We start from the raw sequence: 17,520 nt of genomic DNA, 5'->3' as shown, positions 1-17,520 counted from the left end.
TGCCCATGGCAGGGGTGGAACAAGATAGATGATCCTCAAGCTCCCCTTCCAACCCAAACTATTTTATGATTCTGTGAACACCACTGCGCCTGTTGAGTTTGAGGATAGGGTGAGGACAGAGCCTACGGCAGGAAAAATAAGGCCCGGTTATGTGGTTTAGGATGGCAGTACCTCAAAGTGCCCCCTCAGGCCATGTGTTAGTGCAGCACTCCAGCAAGTAGAGAACACTTGTTGCCAGCTGTAGCCACTCTAAGAGACTGACCTGCTTACATGTGCCACTTCAACACTCATTATTTGGACAAGCCATAGGAATTCTACAGGTCTAAGAGGATCCACAGAAGGACACAAGCTGACACTTTCACAGCTCTTTGTTCATAGCTTCCAATTAATTCCTTGTACATTTGGATACATCATGCAGAGATCATTGGCCCATCCCAAACCAACTGTTCAAGCTGTTAATCTGTGAAACTGCTGCATTCTGCTGCAAAGCAGCATCACTGTAGTAGCCCTGAGGGTCCAGAGGGGCGTTCACAAAAACCCATCTTGTTTTGAGGGCCTGGTTTTGGGCATTTTTGAAATCTGGCCACTCTGAATCATCTTCCCATCTGTGCTATTTGCACAGCTGTGGGTGTCAAGTCAAGACCTTGGAGAGATATTCTCTGTTCTGTCTGACCATTTTACTGTGAACATCCATCACGAGCATAAATACTAGCAGCTGCTTTCCTTTCCTGAATTAGTTGCTGCTTTCCCATTGTCCTGAGCCCTGCAGGAATACGCTCAGTGTGTTGCAGATAAAGATTCCTCCCATTTGCTCATCGGGCTAAGTGTGCTAGAGGCAAGTGAACTTCCCCGAGTTGTATTTACCTTAGCTTCCTGAATTGGGATTATGCAGGCAAGCACTGGACTTCGAGTTTAAGTAAACCCATTAGCAGTTCTCACAGCTTCTTGCAGCAGAAGAATGGGATCACACAGTAGTCACCTCGGCTGTCATCCTTGTGGGCTGCATTTGTTGATTTTAAAGCCTGTTGCCTTAGTAGCTCGGAGGACGCTCATGTTTTGACAGACAAAACACAGCAAATGGATTCAGAAGGCACATGGCCTGAAGAAAGTCCAAACTCCAGCCATCTGTCCTCCTTCAGAACTCCTCTCTCTCAGCCAGAGGTCTTTGCCACAAAGCAATCAGGAATAACACCAGATAGCAAAGGGGAAGAATGTGCTTATGCCTGATCCTGACTTGGCATCCCAGAGTACTTGGCACCCCATTAAACAGCCCAAAGCATTTATTTCTCTCTCCGAGGAATTCCTTGTACCTGCTATAGACACTCAGATCTGAGCATCCTACAAGTCAGGAAAACCACACCAGGAGTGAGGGCTGTCACCTGCTGCACTCAGCAGCACCAGGAGGCACAAAACAGGGCTTGGGGCAGCACGGGCTGTGCTCCCTGTGCCAAAATCTCTCTAAGGAATAGATTGATTCCACAGCATCACAGTGGTACAGGCACTTCCCCCAGCAGTGCCAAGGCATCCTGGCAGCTGCTTTTAGCACCTCTCTCAGGTAGTTTTATACTGACACTATTGCCACTGGGATGTTCTCGTTGTGCTTGCTCTGAGCAGTTGTTTCCTCCCAGTCTCCTGAGAAAAGCTCTGTGCTCCTCCTCTCCCCAGTTTTTTGCTCAGGATGATTTTCTCTCAACCACTGCTTTTTCCCTCCATTTTCAAACCTGATTCCTGCTTCAGATTAATTAGTGTATAAAGGACATGCTCTTACCTGTGTTTTACTTTCACTCTTGCAGTCTGGGTCACTGAGTCACCTTTGCTAGAACGTTTCTAAAGGATCTCAGCGTTGCAGACACATTTTTCAAAGGTCCAAGATTTTTCTTGAGCATCTCCAGTGATGGGACACAAATTTAGGAAGCTGGACAACTAGTTCAAGAGCTGAAATTTGAAACTTCTTTCCCTCATTTTATTCTCTTTCCCAGTGATATCTCCCTTCCCATGCTGGCCAGGGAAGATGATAGCTCCTGTTTCTGTGTGCCAAAACATCCCTACAGGAAGAACAAAGCTTCCTGCAAAGGCAGCAGAGGCCTGTTGGATTCCTCCCTGCACCACCCAGGGATGCCTGTGTTCCTCTCCCTGTCCCTTTTCTAGGGAATCCCATCTGCTGCCCCACAGCCAAGCACAGCAGTCTCCAGCACTGTGGGAATTCATTCAGAGTGCTGTTTAGACTTGCTGCTTTGCCATTTTCCTACTGCCAAAGACCGTGGGAGTGTTACAGGACTCCCTTCTTGCGAGATATTTTTGGTCTGGTGAAAACCACCAGGAGAGTGTAATTTTTGACTTCACCTACCAGGTTGCATCTTAAACATTCCACATTTTTTGTGGTGTAGTTAACTCCTCTTGTGCAGCACTTTGTCATGGCAACCCCTTTGTGCTGTGTTTGTGGGATTAATGTAAACTGAGCTTGACCACGTTTTTTCATTACACTTACAGGATATTTATCCTCTTTTTCCCCTTCTGTGATGCTTTTTGAGCTATTTTTTCTGGGTTATCACCATTTATGTATGGTCTAGAATAAATCACACGAAATTTAAGCCTCCTTCGGGCTGAAGGGTTCTGATCAGAGGGAATTTTGCCACATACCTGTCAAAGTTTAGATGATTCTATCCACAAGGCTGGAAGATCTAAACCGGGCTTGTAAGATCTCTGTTCTCTGTATGACAAGAAGACATGGAATAGGTAATCAGACATATAAATTGCACAAGTAAAAACTATGAAATTTCACAAAGAAATATCTGTTTCACCTTTAATTTGCTAAGTTTTGTTCTCACAGCAGCCAGAAAGCAACAGTTTTGGAGAGAAAGTTATTTGCTGCAGTTCAATAGACAGCAAAATTAAACTTGAAAAAAAAACCATTATAAACACACAAGAATACTCCTTGTACCTTCTTTCATCTACCTTTTAACTTCATCAAAAATACAAGAGGGATTTGCAAATTACAGAGCTCTGAAGTATTTTAGCACACATGTAGTTATTATAAAAATCCTTTAATGCTCATTCACATTTGTGTCTTATTTGTTAATCTGAAATAATGTTAAAGGTTGGTTCTGTTGTAAGCAGAGCAATGTCTAATTTTTGTTAGGTATAATTATATGATCAAAGCTGAAAAACATGACTAAGGAAACATTTGTTACACACACTTTTATAAGCTACAGTGCTAAGAAAAAGTTCTTGAGGCTCAGGAGTGAATTAGAGCTTTTCTGGCAAAATGTATCCCAAGCTCTTAATTAGGCAACTTTAAATTAGATATTCAGTAGCCTCTTGTCTGTTGCTGTTACTGAATGGCTTAAATAAATAACTTTAAAGGAAAATTCTTCAATGGAATGACAAAGGATTCAGTGTGTGAAGGGATGTTTACCTTGGGAAACTCTGAATCTGGCTTTATTATCTCCTGATTTAAAAATTCCATGCCTTTGAGTGGAAATATTAATTAATGAAGCCTGTTTTGATCAGCTCTGAGAAGGAGAAAATATTGCTGAGCTTTCCTTTACAAGATGAATTTAACCTGAAGGAAACTCCTGGTCTGCATGACCCGGTGTGAGATGATTTAAGCAAATCTGACACTGCACTTGAGCATGTTCAGCCCGTGCCTGAACAGATGTTCCGTGGAGATTCCTGAGTACGAGCAGAACTCGTTCCAGGGTTTTTATGTGCATCTGCCTGCACAGGGGGGAATTCCTGTGAACAGGTAACTGGGCAGAAAGTGTGCAATCAAACCAATCCCGCTCTCAGGTGGAACCCAAAGACAAACTCTGACAAGGCAGATTGCTCTGCAAAACTGGGCCTTATACCCAGAGTTAAGTTTGGGTTTCAAACTCAATTAAAATTCACCAGAGTTAAAGAAATTCAAGGAGAAAAAAAAAAAAAAAAGGCATTTTATGGGATATAAACCCCCATAATTCTAGAAAAGCGGTAACTTAGACAATCGGTTCCTGAATATCTTCTAGCATTATAAATTTAGAAAGAAATCCTTATCAATACTGTAACAGCTGCCTGTTGTCAGAAGTACTTAGGAAATGCAAGGACTTTCGACAGGTAACAATGTTCTGTGCGGTTTTAAAGAGGTTGCCAATAAGGTAACATTTAATAAGAGTCTTGCACAGAGCAAAGGAATCAAACATGGCAAAGTGAGCAGAAATTTAAGTGTGATTTTAGCTGACCTGACCTATCTTAGAAAAATAAAAACCAGGAGAAACAATCTCTCTCTTGTCTAAACTTACTCTGGAGAGAATTTTGAGTATCTGGGATACAGAGTAGGTGGAATTAAATACACTTCTAGAAGCAACAAATACTTTCTTGTAGTTTTTAAAGCAGTTTCTTCATAAATGAATTTGTTCTCAAGGGACTTCCTTATCAGGAGCCAGTTCTCCACAGAACTTTGGGATGATAAAACAAGGACTGGGTAAAACAAGGACATGGGTGTCACGCCTGGAGTGAGTTAAAAGCAGGAATTTAGGAATATTTCACAGGGCAGTGAGCACAGAATCACATCAGAAATAAGCAGTGCTTTGGAGCAACCCCTGCTCTGTCCCTGTGGGCTGTGGATGACACCTGACTTCATTCCTCCCAGAAGTTGTTGGAGACTAAATCAGGAAAGAGTGCAGAATCCAAAAGCCATTCCCACTTCCCAAGGGGAAAGAAAAAACGTGTTCTTCTCTGACATCATCCTGCCTGTATGTACTCTGCATCCAGACCTTCCTCAGTCTTATCTGGCTTAACTTGAAGCATCGAGACAGATTTTCTTTCCCACTGTCTCCTTACATGTTACTGGAGTAGAAAATTTGAGGATGGTTGCAATACCCAAAGATATTGGTGTCATTTCCAGCACTTTTTCCTTGGAGCAAAAAGCACTGTACAAGCAGATAAAAATGATAGACTTAACAACACTGAGCACTTCATGGGTTTCTGGTGTTTGCAGGAGAACTTTACAGCTTGAATTAACCTGAGGTTGAAGAGAGTTAGAACCACACTCCAGAGAGATTTTGTGCAGGAAAAGTTGGGTGCAGTAAAAAAACCCACCCATTTTCCCCATTGTAAACACTGATCATTATTTAAATGATCCAGAAACTATATTCATAGGTTTTAATCTATTAATCAGCATGTGAAAAAGGATGATTTTTTTGGGGAATGGGAAACTTCCTTGTGTGTGATCCAAGACAAAGTATTCCTCTGTTAAAAACTGTGGCTCTCTATGCCCATTAAAAGGAAAATCCCCCATTTCTAGACAAGATATTTTTTTATGAAAAGGTTGCTTCATTATGTATTTAAATCAAAACATTCTCTCCATTCTGGTTACACTCAGAGTTCAGTATACACTGTGAGGAGAATCTCTTCCTTACTATGTATGCAGATTTATAAGGCTCCAGGCACCTTTGAAATAAATTGAAAGCACAGCCATGTAATAGAGCCAAACCCCAAAACCAGCCAAGGAGATCCACCCAGCAACACCCTCGAACACCCTCAGCTCTTCCCCTAAGCACAGCTTTAGAGCACTGGTCTTGATCTTGTCTCTGCTTTCTCCACCCTCCTAAAAGTTTCCTGGGGGATTCCCCAGCTCTGGAGCCGTGCAGGGGCTGTTTGGGATGCAGGAATAGTTCACTTGCTCACTTTCCTTCCCTCTCAAACAGCTCAGGAACAGGCAGCTGTGTGCAGAGCCTGGGACAGGGGGATACTGAAAAACAGGAGCAGCAGGAGAAAGAAGCGGTTTGGGGATGAAGAGAGGTTTCAACAGCAGATAAAAGTGTAGCAAAAGCATACAGAAATAAGAAAGGCTGGTTTGTAGCTGCTTTTTCCCACTTTGAAATTCACAGTTTGAGTATCTGTGATGCTGGAAGGTGGCATGGTTGGAGAAGCTCCCAGAAGGAAACTCTCCCCAAAATCTCTGCCATGGGATAGGAGTGAGGCCAGCAGTTTAGGAACTTGATCCAACAAAGGTCTGGACACTTTATACAGTGAGAGCAGAAGTTAAAAAGCGACAACTTTTGAAAAGGTTACCAAACCTAATTTATGTTCAGGGCAATTCTCTACTCTTAAGGAATGTCAGGATGAGGTTGATTGTTGAAGAGCAGATTGGTGATATCTGTGCTTTTCTGAGGTACCTCCCAGTGCCCAGTTTGAGAAAGCAGAGTCTGTGTGGTTTCCATCTTTCTGGATTTGGTGGCTGGTACCTGTGGGTTGAGCACAAAGCCAATTCCCCAAAGCTCTGGCTGATGGACATCAGAGGTTCAGTCCCATAATGGAACCACTCCTGGCCCTGCAGGCTGCAGAAGGTTAAGCCTTTTTTGGGAGAGCACAGACCAGTGCACTTTTGATAAAAATTAAAACCATTGGGAAATTCAGACAAAAGTTTCTGTTGTTCTGACAAAGTGGCATGTAAGTAATCTGATTGTTAGCTGTCAAATGCAATTTTTATATCAAAAAGAAATCAGGTATAGATATCAGAACATTGTCATCATAGGAATCAGCTTTTGTTTCTGTGGGGCAGAGCAAGCAATACTGAAATTCAGTGACATTGAGGACTGGCAGAGCTTCCAGGGACCCTGCAAGGCCCCAGTCTCCTGAACAACATGTGCATGGAGAAGGAACTGTCCTTCACTAAAAACAGCCTCGGGGGGCAGGCACTTCCCTACCTTAAGGGTTGGACTCGATGATCCCTTTCCACTCGGAGTATTCTGTGATGTGTAACTTAATCAGCACATCACACCCCACAATTGCTGTGTTCAGTGGAGCATTTGGGACAAAAGCAGCAGCAGGAGCAGCTCATATCATTCCTCACATTTGATTCTTTGTTTTAGTATCTGTCACGACCAAGGCAGCCAAAAAATGGCCTCAGCACATTCTGGCTGGTGGAGGCTGAGGGAGCCCCGGGGGCTCCATTCACATGCCTCATGTGTGACCAAGCAGGGGCTGAGCAGCCTCTGCACAGCCTGGTCCTCAGGGTGGGGTCCCACTCCTGCTACAGCCCCGAGCAGGAAGCTGGAAGAGAGCACTAAAGAGACCAAAGGGACCGGTTGGGATTTTCGCACACTCCATGGCCATTGGGGGGTTCAGCCAGCAAGAACAACCCCAAGTGTGTAAGAACAGGAAAAACAGCAAAAAGGCAGCACGAACCAAAAAAAGGGTTTGTAATTTGGCTGTAACATTCCGAGCGGGACAGCCATGGGATGTGTCTGGATGGAGCCCATCCCCGCAGAACGCACCAACACACGCGCGCTCGGCTTTACGGCCCAGAGTTCCAGAACTGCCTCTGTCACACAAAGCCAGCTTCAAGACAGCATTACTGTCCCGTTGGGATGCACTTGGGATGGGCTGCACAGACAACAGCCCTTAAAAACTGCAATGATAATATGCAGGTTTTTCCATTCCTATCATTTGTCCTTAATTTGAAAAATTAAATGCTTATGTCCCATTGTTAACTATTCTTAGCACTAATTTCACAACTTAGCCCAGTGGTGACCAACTGGTTTCCTTACAGTTCTTCTCTTAATTCACAGCTGGGCTGAATTTATTTAGTTTGGTGCTTAGGTTGCATTAAAAAAAGAAGTTGTGTGACAATCTCCACATGTTTTAATCAGAAAGCTCACTGCATTCAATTCCTGCTGGAAGAACACTATAAAAAGTCAGAGGAAAGAAAGGTAGTAGAGTTCTCCACTCTGGTTTATAGCTTAGAGAATGCTTACAGCAGTCCAGAAATAATTCAGGTGAAAAGGGCCCATCCTGCTCAGCTCTGAGATCAGACCTGGGAGATTTATCCAGTCAGGGCTTCAAAAACCCTATGGAAGGAGAGCACAGAATTTTTCTGGGCACCTGTTCCACACCTTGACTGCCCTAATAGTGAAAAAGGTTTCCCCTATACCCAGAATCCCTCCTTACAGTTCACTTTGGATTGACACAGACAAAAGAGATGTGCTACAAATGCAGACTTGGAGAAGGGAATTGGGTTTGTTTTCTTACAAATGCGTAGGTGAGGAAGTGTTCTCCATAAGGGGAGGTAACAATTCTGGGCAGCCCTAGGTCTGAATGAAAACATTTTCCTGAGGAGCAGACTGGCTGACTGTCATTCCCAACCTCCCATGACTCAACTCCTGCTACAAGTGAATCTCTGCAGCTTTTTCGTTTCCAGTTAAAAACAAAACAAAAAAAGGAATAATGTGTATCCACAAACAAGGAAAGAAGTGAAGTTTCACTGATCCTTGACTGTGCTTACTTGAACTCTGAATAACTGCAGATATTTTCATAACTAGTGCCCACCAAGGTTCTCAAAGTACTGAGAGAACATCAAGACTGATTTTAATAAACAAAACCACTGTTTGTACTTTGAAGTGTCATATTAAGACACCTTCAGCCACATTCCAACATTTAAAGCACGCGTTTAGATCCCAGTATTTTCCCTGACACCTTTGCACATGCCTCAGTTTACACAACTGCTCACTGCTGGCCTCAATCAGTCCTTCACCTTGTTGCTAGGAACTTTTATTTTAAAACCCCTCACTAAAAAACTTGCCAGAGCAAGCCTGCAATACCAGGCACAGGCTGATCCTACTCATGGGTGGGTAGGAAATGCTTGAGAGTATCGGAGGGAGTAGCCTTGATCTGGAGGAATTGGCTGTTTACTCAGCTTGCAGTTCCATTGCTGGGACAGTTTTCAGATCCCTCTGCTGAATATCCCAGCTTGTCTCACATCTACCAGTGCTGCCCCTTTTAGAAACCCTTCAATTCTTGTATCTCTTTAATTCCTTACTCTCCCTTCCTCTTTTCTTTACTTAAACTCTTGGCAACGAGGGCCAAAACCTGACTGAAAACAGCAGTTCACACTGTGGTCCTGGATAAATTACGGCACAATTAGCAACGTCACTTTCAAAATGTTAATGAAATAAAGCTGCTCCTTTAGGAAACCAGATACTTTACAGTTGATGATTTATGATGATTCCAAACAGGACTGTGAATTTGCAGTGCCAGATGAGGCCATGCTGTCACTTTTACTCACTAAATGCTTCATGCCACTTCTCTAGGAAATGAGGCCTGGCTTGGTTACAAGAACCATCTCCTCAGTATCTTCTCTGTAAAATCTTATTCCTTCTGGAAGTTGAATTTCCAGCTTGTTGATGATCTGCAAACCGGATCCATTCCGTCCCTCCTGAGGAGCAGATGGATGCAGGGGCTGGTTTGGGACAGAATGACACATAACTGTGCATCCACAGAGATCTTTCCAGGAACCTCTCAGATTCCTTTTCTGGCTCAAGGGGCCTTGCTCTCCAGCACTGGACATTCTGAGCAAGCACGTGTACATGGAATAAGTGTGAAGCCTTGCAGGGTAAATAAAAATTCCTGCACAAAAAAAGGGGAATAATAAATCAGGCCCAAGAGTTTTAAGTCAATGTGAAGAACTAACCTATTTGCTGAACCTTCTGTAGATAAGAGGTCATTGTTCTTTGGTTTGAAAAGACTTTTTGTTTTTAGTATGTATTTAGCCTTGCTTATCTATTATGCTTTGCTTCCTTTTTATTTTCCTTTCATTGAAAACAGGACCTAACTCCTTAAAAATCATTTGGACTTGATCCTAAAATACACTGAACACTTCCCAGCCCAGAAAATAACAGAGTACAAGAACCTTCATGACTTGGATTTCATTTGTCAGAGGTGTTTGTGAACCTCTGAAACCCCTTCAGAAGACCCTGTGGTTATTAGCTGAGACATTATTTCTTTTCTTTCATGCTGATTTTTTTGCCTGTCCATGAAATCTCCAAAGCAAACTCACAATCTATTAGATCCTAGATAAATTTAGATAGAGATACCACTACAGAGGATGTTCAATTAACTGCTAGATACCAATCTTGTCATTAGCCTTCCACTGGTGTTTTGCATATTTATCAGTAGCATCTAATTAATTAAACACAGCTTCTAAATCGGGACAGTTGGTTAAATGCTATCGATAAAAGTTTCCAAGCTACTGAAGCCCACATGTTTTCAGTCTGTTAAAAAACTTCCCCTCCTCTTCACTAGTCCCTGTCTGGAAACCTTGTATTTTGAAAAAGCTTTTTTTAAGAAATGAATCTTTACAACCCACAACTTTCATTACCTGATTCTTGCTGCCCTCTGAAATGCTCCCCTCTCTCCTCTGTTTGCTGCTTGACCATAGCCCTGGATTTTGGTTCAGGGCTTGAAGCAGCACAGCAAGGGAATTTTTCTCCGCAACCAGAGCTTCTGAAACCCAAGAGCACAAGAAATCCCAAAGATCTTGGTTAGATCTCCCAAATTTACACAATGAATTTGAAGTTGATTAGCTTGGGAGAAGTCTTAATGTTGCACGCATTGGTTAGCTGGTTTATTTCACTAACAACTATAATTGCATAAATAATAAGATTAGTAAATTACTTTAAAACACTTCAGCTTTAGAACTTTAAGCAATTCCTCCCTTTATCCTACAGATAAGAAATTAATGTGCTCATAGATTCTTTCTCCACTATAAATAGACCATCTTCCTAATAACTCAGCTATATCTCTCCTTGCTTCACCTTTTCATTCTAGTCTTTGCTCTTGGCATTAATTACTTGGATATAATTAGCCTGCCCTAGATTCATCTTCTGCCAGTTCATCTCTTGCCTCATCAGTTCCTGGAAGGCAGCACTTCCATGAGGAAAGAGCCACCAGATAATTTTGTTGTCATCCAGCAGCTCAATGAGGATGGCGTGGGCTTGCCCTGACCTGCTCCGCTGCAAAGCCAAGTGGACAATCAGTGCACTGGAATTAAATCCATCTAGAAGGCATTTGAGGCAGCAAGGCATCTCTGAGAACCCTCCGATTGACACGTGATTGATGAAAGTCTAAATTGAGGAATCTCCTCTCCAATCCTGCAAGAATTTATGAGCAGAATTTCCTTTGACCAACCACCACTGGCCTGTGTTCAGCAGCATCTGAGGCCCTCATGTTTCCCTGTGGATCCTGCCCAGCCATTAACCTCTGCCGTGGATTTTATCACACATTCGTGGCTGTCTGCTTAAGGCTCCAGACAGCCAGGCAGTGCCAGATCATGTCCTGACAATGTCCTGGGCATCCCTCAGATGTGCCAGGATGCAGACAGGCATCCCTGGCACTTGGCTCATACATTCCATTTGCAAGAGCACGAAGATCTGGGACCTCATGCCTTTTAAAGAGGGGAGTGGAACACACAGAGAACTGAGAAAAGAACCTTTTGAGGGAAAAAAAAAAAGGATGAAAAAGGTCCTCAATGCTTTTTCAGGAAGGATGACTAGAAGAAAGATGGACAGGGAATTTTTGCAATTTTTTTTTTTTTTTTTTTTGCATTGAGAGAGTAGATTTATGTTGGATATTAGAAAAAAAAATATTGGCTGTGAGGGTGGTAAAGCCCTGGCACAGGCTCCCCAGAGAAGCTGAGGCTACCCCATCCCTGGAAGTGTCCAAGGCCAGGCTGGAAGGGGCTTGGAGCAACCTGGGATAGCAGAAGGTGTCCCTGCCCATGGCATGGGGTTGGAATTTGTTGAGCTTTAAGACTCCTTCCAACCTCAGCCATTCTATGATTCTAAAGCTTTCCACTCATCTTTCTTCCTGGGGCCAGAAGCAAGAGAAACATCTCAAGCCACAAAGTATTTAAAAACTTGTCCAGTGGATCTGTCAGGGCCTGTTCCTTCCCTTCCCACCAGTAGCTACAAAGCCAATTCCTTTTATTCCTGCCATTCTCCGGTGGCAAAAAGTTGGGTTTGGATGGGCATCAGTGCTAATGACTGTCCCACAGATCTTCTCCCTGTGTCCTGGGCTCCGTGCTGCCGGAGCTTTCCAACCCCTGCCAGTGATCCAGGACTCTCCTGTGCAGAGCAATGGCCCAGACCAATGTTCCCTCCTTGGAGGGGTTCATTTCTCCCTGTCCTTGGCTCACGGAGCATCAACACGTTCGGGGGAGTGCCCGCACTGGGTCACAACCACAAATGGCTTTAAAAGCAACAATTTTCTTTAATTTGATTCTAAAGTGCTCTTTCAGGAATCTCATCAACTTACAGGGAGCAGCAGGGATTGTCAGAGGAGCTGCTTCTCCTCTCACAACCACCTTGCAGAAGCTGATTTTCTCACTGGGCTGTGTCCTGACAAAGCCTGCTTGTCTCCCCGTGCTCCCTTACCTGTGTTCTGTACATTTTAGGATCATCTGGAGACTTGCACAGGGCTGTATCTATTTTGGAGTGTTTTTATTGGCAGCTGGTGTATACTACCATACACCCACGTGAACAAAATTACAGAGCCCGGACAACTTTTGTACAGAATTCCTTTGGCCACGGTTTCTCTGTGGGTTTCATTTGGCAGAAGTGATATCAAGCAGAAGTCTTTCCTTCAGCTTCTGATGTCAACTAAAATACACCTTATAAATAGAAAACGCAGGCATTAGGAGCAGTGCCTTTGGGCAATCAGCCACCTTTGGGCTATGGGAAAAATTCAGTTAGATATGATTCATAAATATAATGAATAGGGTGCCATAAACTCGCCTTGCTCTTCACAAAGGCACATTCTCTGCCTTGAAAAATTAAAAGGGCAGAAGCCAAAGCAACAGAGAAAGAAAAACAGGAGAGAAGTGGGAAATTTAAGGGGAAGAATGAAAAATGGGGCTTGAGCTGTCAGTGGAAATATAGTTTTGAAGCCCACCAAAAAATGTGTGGAGCAAAACTCCACTGCATCCCTCCATGCCCCGCTCCTGCTGAGCTCCAGTTTTGCTTTACAGAACTCACCGTGTAAGACATTTCAAGAAGCAGTCAGCTTGTTCTTCAGGCTCTGGTTTAGCTGAAGGCTCCTATTGATTACAGCTGGAGCTGGATCAAGCTGGGGCTGCCTGTGTTCTGCTGGCAGCCTCTGGTTTGTAAATACCTTTCATCTCATCCAGCAGTGATGATGATGTGCTGGGATGATGTGGCAGCAATTATTTATCCGCTGTGTTGGGTTTTCTCCTCCGCGCTTGCCAAGAGCCCTCAAGTCAGGCCATAGAGAGGGATGCTGACATCTTTACATTTCCATTAAATCTTCCTGCTTCTTCTGAAGGAATTCTAACAGCTCTATTGTCATTTCTTTCCTTGCTCTCACACTGATAGGTTTGGAAGCACTGAATCTATTCCACCAGACTTAGCCAGTTTAAACTTGTCACAAATAGCCTTGTTATCTGATAGCTCTCCCCAAAGGAAAACCCCCTCCAAGCCTCCCTTCTCCCAGGTTTCTGAGCATCCCATCCATATCCAAAGATGAAGCAGGAAAAGCAGGCCTTGGTTACCCTCTGAATGGATTTACACACTTGCTGAATACCATGTAAATACTGACAAATAAAGACTGCATCTTGTCAAACTTAAGAACTTAGCAAATTAGGAGCATTAGAAACAGCAAATAGAGCTGAAGTATCTACTGCCAAGTCAGTGAGAGATCCCACGTCCTGCCTGGCAATCACTCTAAATACATCCTTTCTCCCACTTCATGTGACCTTTCCAGGTCAGCAATGTTATGTGTTAGTTTAATATTTTAAAACTGGAACTTTACTGGTATTTGGCCTACTTTTTGCTATTTATTTTCTAAACAAATGATAGCCACTCCCTTCTCAAAACTAACCTTTTAAGCTTTGCCAGGAGTCTGTGAAGATCACAAGGTATTTAAAAAAACAAAAGAAAAAGAAAAAAAATAAAAATCACATGCTCAGGCAAATAAAGCAGGTTGCTACACTTCCCCCTCCCACCAGCCCTGCAGCTGGATGTTCAGGATGCTTCAGGAGTTCTCCACTTACTCTAGGAAACACTGCTGAAATCTCGTTTTCAGTGAAAAGTGCCAGGATTATGGTAGCACAGCATCTACTCTGAGGCAAACCCATGTAACTTCCCAGCCAAACACCAGGGGGAAAAAAAAAACCAAAAAACAAAAAAAGAAAGAAAGGAGCAAAGCTGTCCCAGTTGCTACTTCTACTTGATTGCTTAAAGGCATCTGGGCAGGCAGATCCTCAGCTTGAGAGCAAAGCACATCCCAGTTTTAAGGCAAAGGAAATTTGGAAGAAAAAATAGCTCTCTCTTCCCAAGGAAACTTCTGGTTTTTAGAATGTTCGTTTTTATTTATTACTGACTCATTGAGAGAACAAAGTATTTTTTGGTGTCTTTTTTTTCTTTTTTTTTTTGTTCCCAAACACAGAGGGAAAAAAAAATGTGGCTAAGCCCCAGAAAAATCTTAGAGTGGGGCCAAAAATAATAATAATTTTCAGTTTTCAGAATTTTTTGTCAGGTTTTTGAAAGAACAACAAATATTTCCCAAGCACTGCTCTAACTTACAAACTTCAGTGGACTGCAGCTTATTTCAGTTACACCTCTCATCCTTCTCCCCTTTTCCACAACCTCCCCTGGGCTCCTGTCTTGCTTTTCCCATATTCATTTTCCTTCCTTCATTAGTATCCATACTGCTTTTTTCTTTTTGTTTTTTTAAATTTTAACTTCAAAGGATTGATTTCTTTTCCTCTGGTGCCTCTGCCTCATTTTTGATCCTGCCTGGCTTCACCTCTTGTATCCATTCTCTTGTGAACAAAGAATTTTTAAAACTTCAAACTCAATTTTAAGCCCTCTTCATGTGAAGAATTACATGGAAAATCGAATTTTCCACTTAAGTGCTAAGGAGGAGGAAGTTAACAAGAATTCTTAGGGCAAAACAGACAAACAAAAATTTATAAGATCCAGTTCCTGATGGTTTTGTAATATCAGAACTGTCTAACACCGCTTGGTTTTGGCATAGTCAAATTTATATTGCCACAGAAACCTTAATTTCTGCACATCCTTTCACTTCACTTGAACTGTGCAACCTGAACATTGTGTTTTTCTATCCCAGCTCTTCCAGTCCCCTCCCATCCCTAGAGTATATTTTGGACCAGAACAACTGATGTGTCTTTTTTTAAGTACTATTTCCATAATTTGCTTTTATTCTTCTATCACTCAAAAGTTGTTGAAGGCATGAAAGTGAGAATTTCTTTTAACCATTTCTATTTCACAGCCCAGTGCCCACCAATAACATTTTAATACATTTTAAATTCATTTCTTCAAAACAAGGCATCAGTGGGTACATCCAGCCACATGCTAAAAGTATCACATAACCACATAGGAAAAATTCAGAACTGAATAATGCCTTCAAAGGCATTTTCTAAAGCTGGAACAGCATCAGGAATCTGCTTATTTACGTGGGGAGCTGTGGAGATTGCAGCATGTTGGTACTGCCAACAGATAGGATGATTAGTACTAAAAACAATATCATCATTTAGATAAGCCCTCTCTTTCGGAGAGTCACTATTGAACTCGGCTTGAACTTCAATGTTCTCAGCTTGGAAACTGGAATTCCTAAAAAGGCTCATTCAGCCTGCAAAAGCTGAAGGGGAATGAGATGGTTTCGATAAAATTGGTCTCATATCAAATATTCGAAGTCACTTGTCCTACATCTGAAATTCCTTCTACAAGTCCCATTTTCTTGTATCAGCAGAGCTGCACATCCACGACCAAAAATCCCCCAAAATCAGGTTCCTGTACTTCTGACTGGGACTAAAGCAGTGGAAAACATCCCAGGATCCAGGATTAGCAACATTTTTTGCAGGAGCTGTTTCCTGAGCTGTCTCAGAATGAAAGTTGATTTTTGAAGTGTGCCCTGAGCTCACTTTTTGGGTAGATATTTATATTTTCCTTTGCAGGGATCCAGCAGCTGCCAGTGTAAATGCTGTGAAAAGGCTTGAAAAGCTTTAATGAGCTTCAGCTTCCTAATTAAAAACCACAATGAGCTTTCAGGCCTTGATTTCCCCAATATTACAGGTTGTAGCAGTGATATTTTGTTCAGTCCAGCCTAGCTAAAGGAAAATGCTTATGAGGTTTCCAAGGAGAGAAATAAACAAAATGGAAATGAAGAGGGAACTTGGAACTTTTAAGTGTACGTAATTAAGAAAAAAATACATCCTTCAGATAATTCTGGAAAGTATTAGGAGATATTCATAATTCATATGCAGTTGTTTGGTTTTCTTTCAAGCAAGGGGGCAGCTTTACATCAAACACTGACTAGCTTTTCCATTAACTTAAGTAAACAAACCAGTATGCTTCAAGTTAAGTGAACATCCTTTTTTTACTTTTTTTTTCTTTTTCCTTTTTTTAATAACTGCGTGAATTAGAAATAAGAACAAGACATTTACTTTCAAATAGGAAATTAGTTTGCATGCTATTTCTTCATGTTAAAAATACTTTGGAACGCTCACAAAAACAATGTTAAGCTGAATTTATGGAAATGTTCCATATCAGTTTTGAAGATGATATGCCAGATGTCGGGGAGAACTCTTTCATCTGCAATAATGGAATAGTTTAATCCACCCTTGTTGTTTTTGAGCACAGTCCAAGTGTATTGGTCATCATGGGTGGGTGATCCTCACTTGGGCAGGCATGAACCAAAAAGCACAAGTTGTTAGACCTCTAGCATAAAATCACAAGAAAGCAACAGCAGGAAATACTCCACTGAAAGTAAAAATAAGCTATTGCAAAATGTAAATCAGAAAGTTTACCATTATGACAACTCATGTTTTGAAGCGCTCAGAGACCCGCAGATACATTGCTCTGAATTAGTGGATTGTAATGACTCCATTTATGGCTCTGGCTAAAATAAAGCAAATAATACTGATTTTAAATGAATCTAGATCCATCAAAAACGTGGAATAGTTTTCTTTTTGATGAGTGGGAAGACTAATAGTTAACAATGTGGTCTTCTAATGGGGGATTAAAGAAACTTTAAACACAAGGACACGTTATTGTCCATGTTCTTGTTCTAACGCTATTGGAGAGAAAATCCTTTTGAGAAGAGTTTGTGGCCTTGTATCAGACTAATGCCATGTCAACCACACCACTCTCACTTGCAGTGATTATTTTAATTCCTGTGTTACCTGAGCAATGTTTTATGTGTCACATTCATTTAATTCACTGTGGCTGTGGTTGGATAATGAGGTGTATCCGTCTAATTCCAAAGGAACTTGGAATTAGGAGCCATTTCCTGTGTGCAATGCACTTCCCAGAGTGCTTGGTGTGTGCTGGAAAGGGAAGGAGCAGCTCACACGGAGCAGGAGAAAGGAAGAAATGCATTTTCAAATGCATCAGTTCAAACCCTTCTCAGCTGCCTGCCGCTCCAAGCACGTGGGAGATGTTCTAGTGCTGAAAGCTGTGGCTCACTCCTTTATTGAGCTGTTCTGTGTGAAAAGTCACTTTGTTTTGGACACACCAGAAACAACAGATAATTGTGACAGAAAACTGCAGGGCAGGCTCACTTAGGACAGCTTGTTAACTCTGTTCTGTTAATAGAAGGATGCTTTTCCTGTACCTTCCCGTTCCTGGAATCACCGTGCTTGGGTAACTCGCCCAAATCCACAGAGGTTCTCACACTTTTGCAGCCCAAATCCAAAAATCACACAAAGATTTGTGGTGCATCCAATTC

At 42.3% G+C, this 17,520-nt stretch overlaps 1 protein-coding gene and 1 long non-coding RNA gene across 3 annotated transcripts in view; one reads left to right on the top strand and one right to left on the bottom strand.

The window, feature by feature from the left end:
* Positions 1-17,520, top strand: part of EFEMP1 (EGF-like fibulin extracellular matrix protein 1) — a 45,475-nt gene that overhangs the window by 8,800 nt on the left and 19,155 nt on the right. The window lies entirely within an intron of this gene.
* The window catches only part of LOC148184549 (uncharacterized), a 43,736-nt gene continuing 34,523 nt past the window's right edge, over positions 8,308-17,520 (bottom strand). Inside the window, exons 2-3 of the long non-coding RNA XR_015772212.1 lie at positions 10,136-10,260; positions 8,308-9,384 (exon numbers count right to left, since the gene is read on the bottom strand). This is a non-coding gene — a long non-coding RNA (uncharacterized LOC148184549). The remainder of the gene's footprint in view (positions 9,385-10,135; positions 10,261-17,520) is intronic.

Source organism: Pseudopodoces humilis, chromosome 3 (genome assembly GCF_049639895.1).
Source record: "Pseudopodoces humilis isolate 2021_Gansu_Grassland_sample_001 chromosome 3, ASM4963989v1, whole genome shotgun sequence".
In the NCBI taxonomy this organism is placed as follows: Eukaryota; Metazoa; Chordata; class Aves; order Passeriformes; family Paridae; genus Pseudopodoces; species Pseudopodoces humilis.
This window is presented reverse-complemented; position numbering and strand designations above follow the sequence as displayed.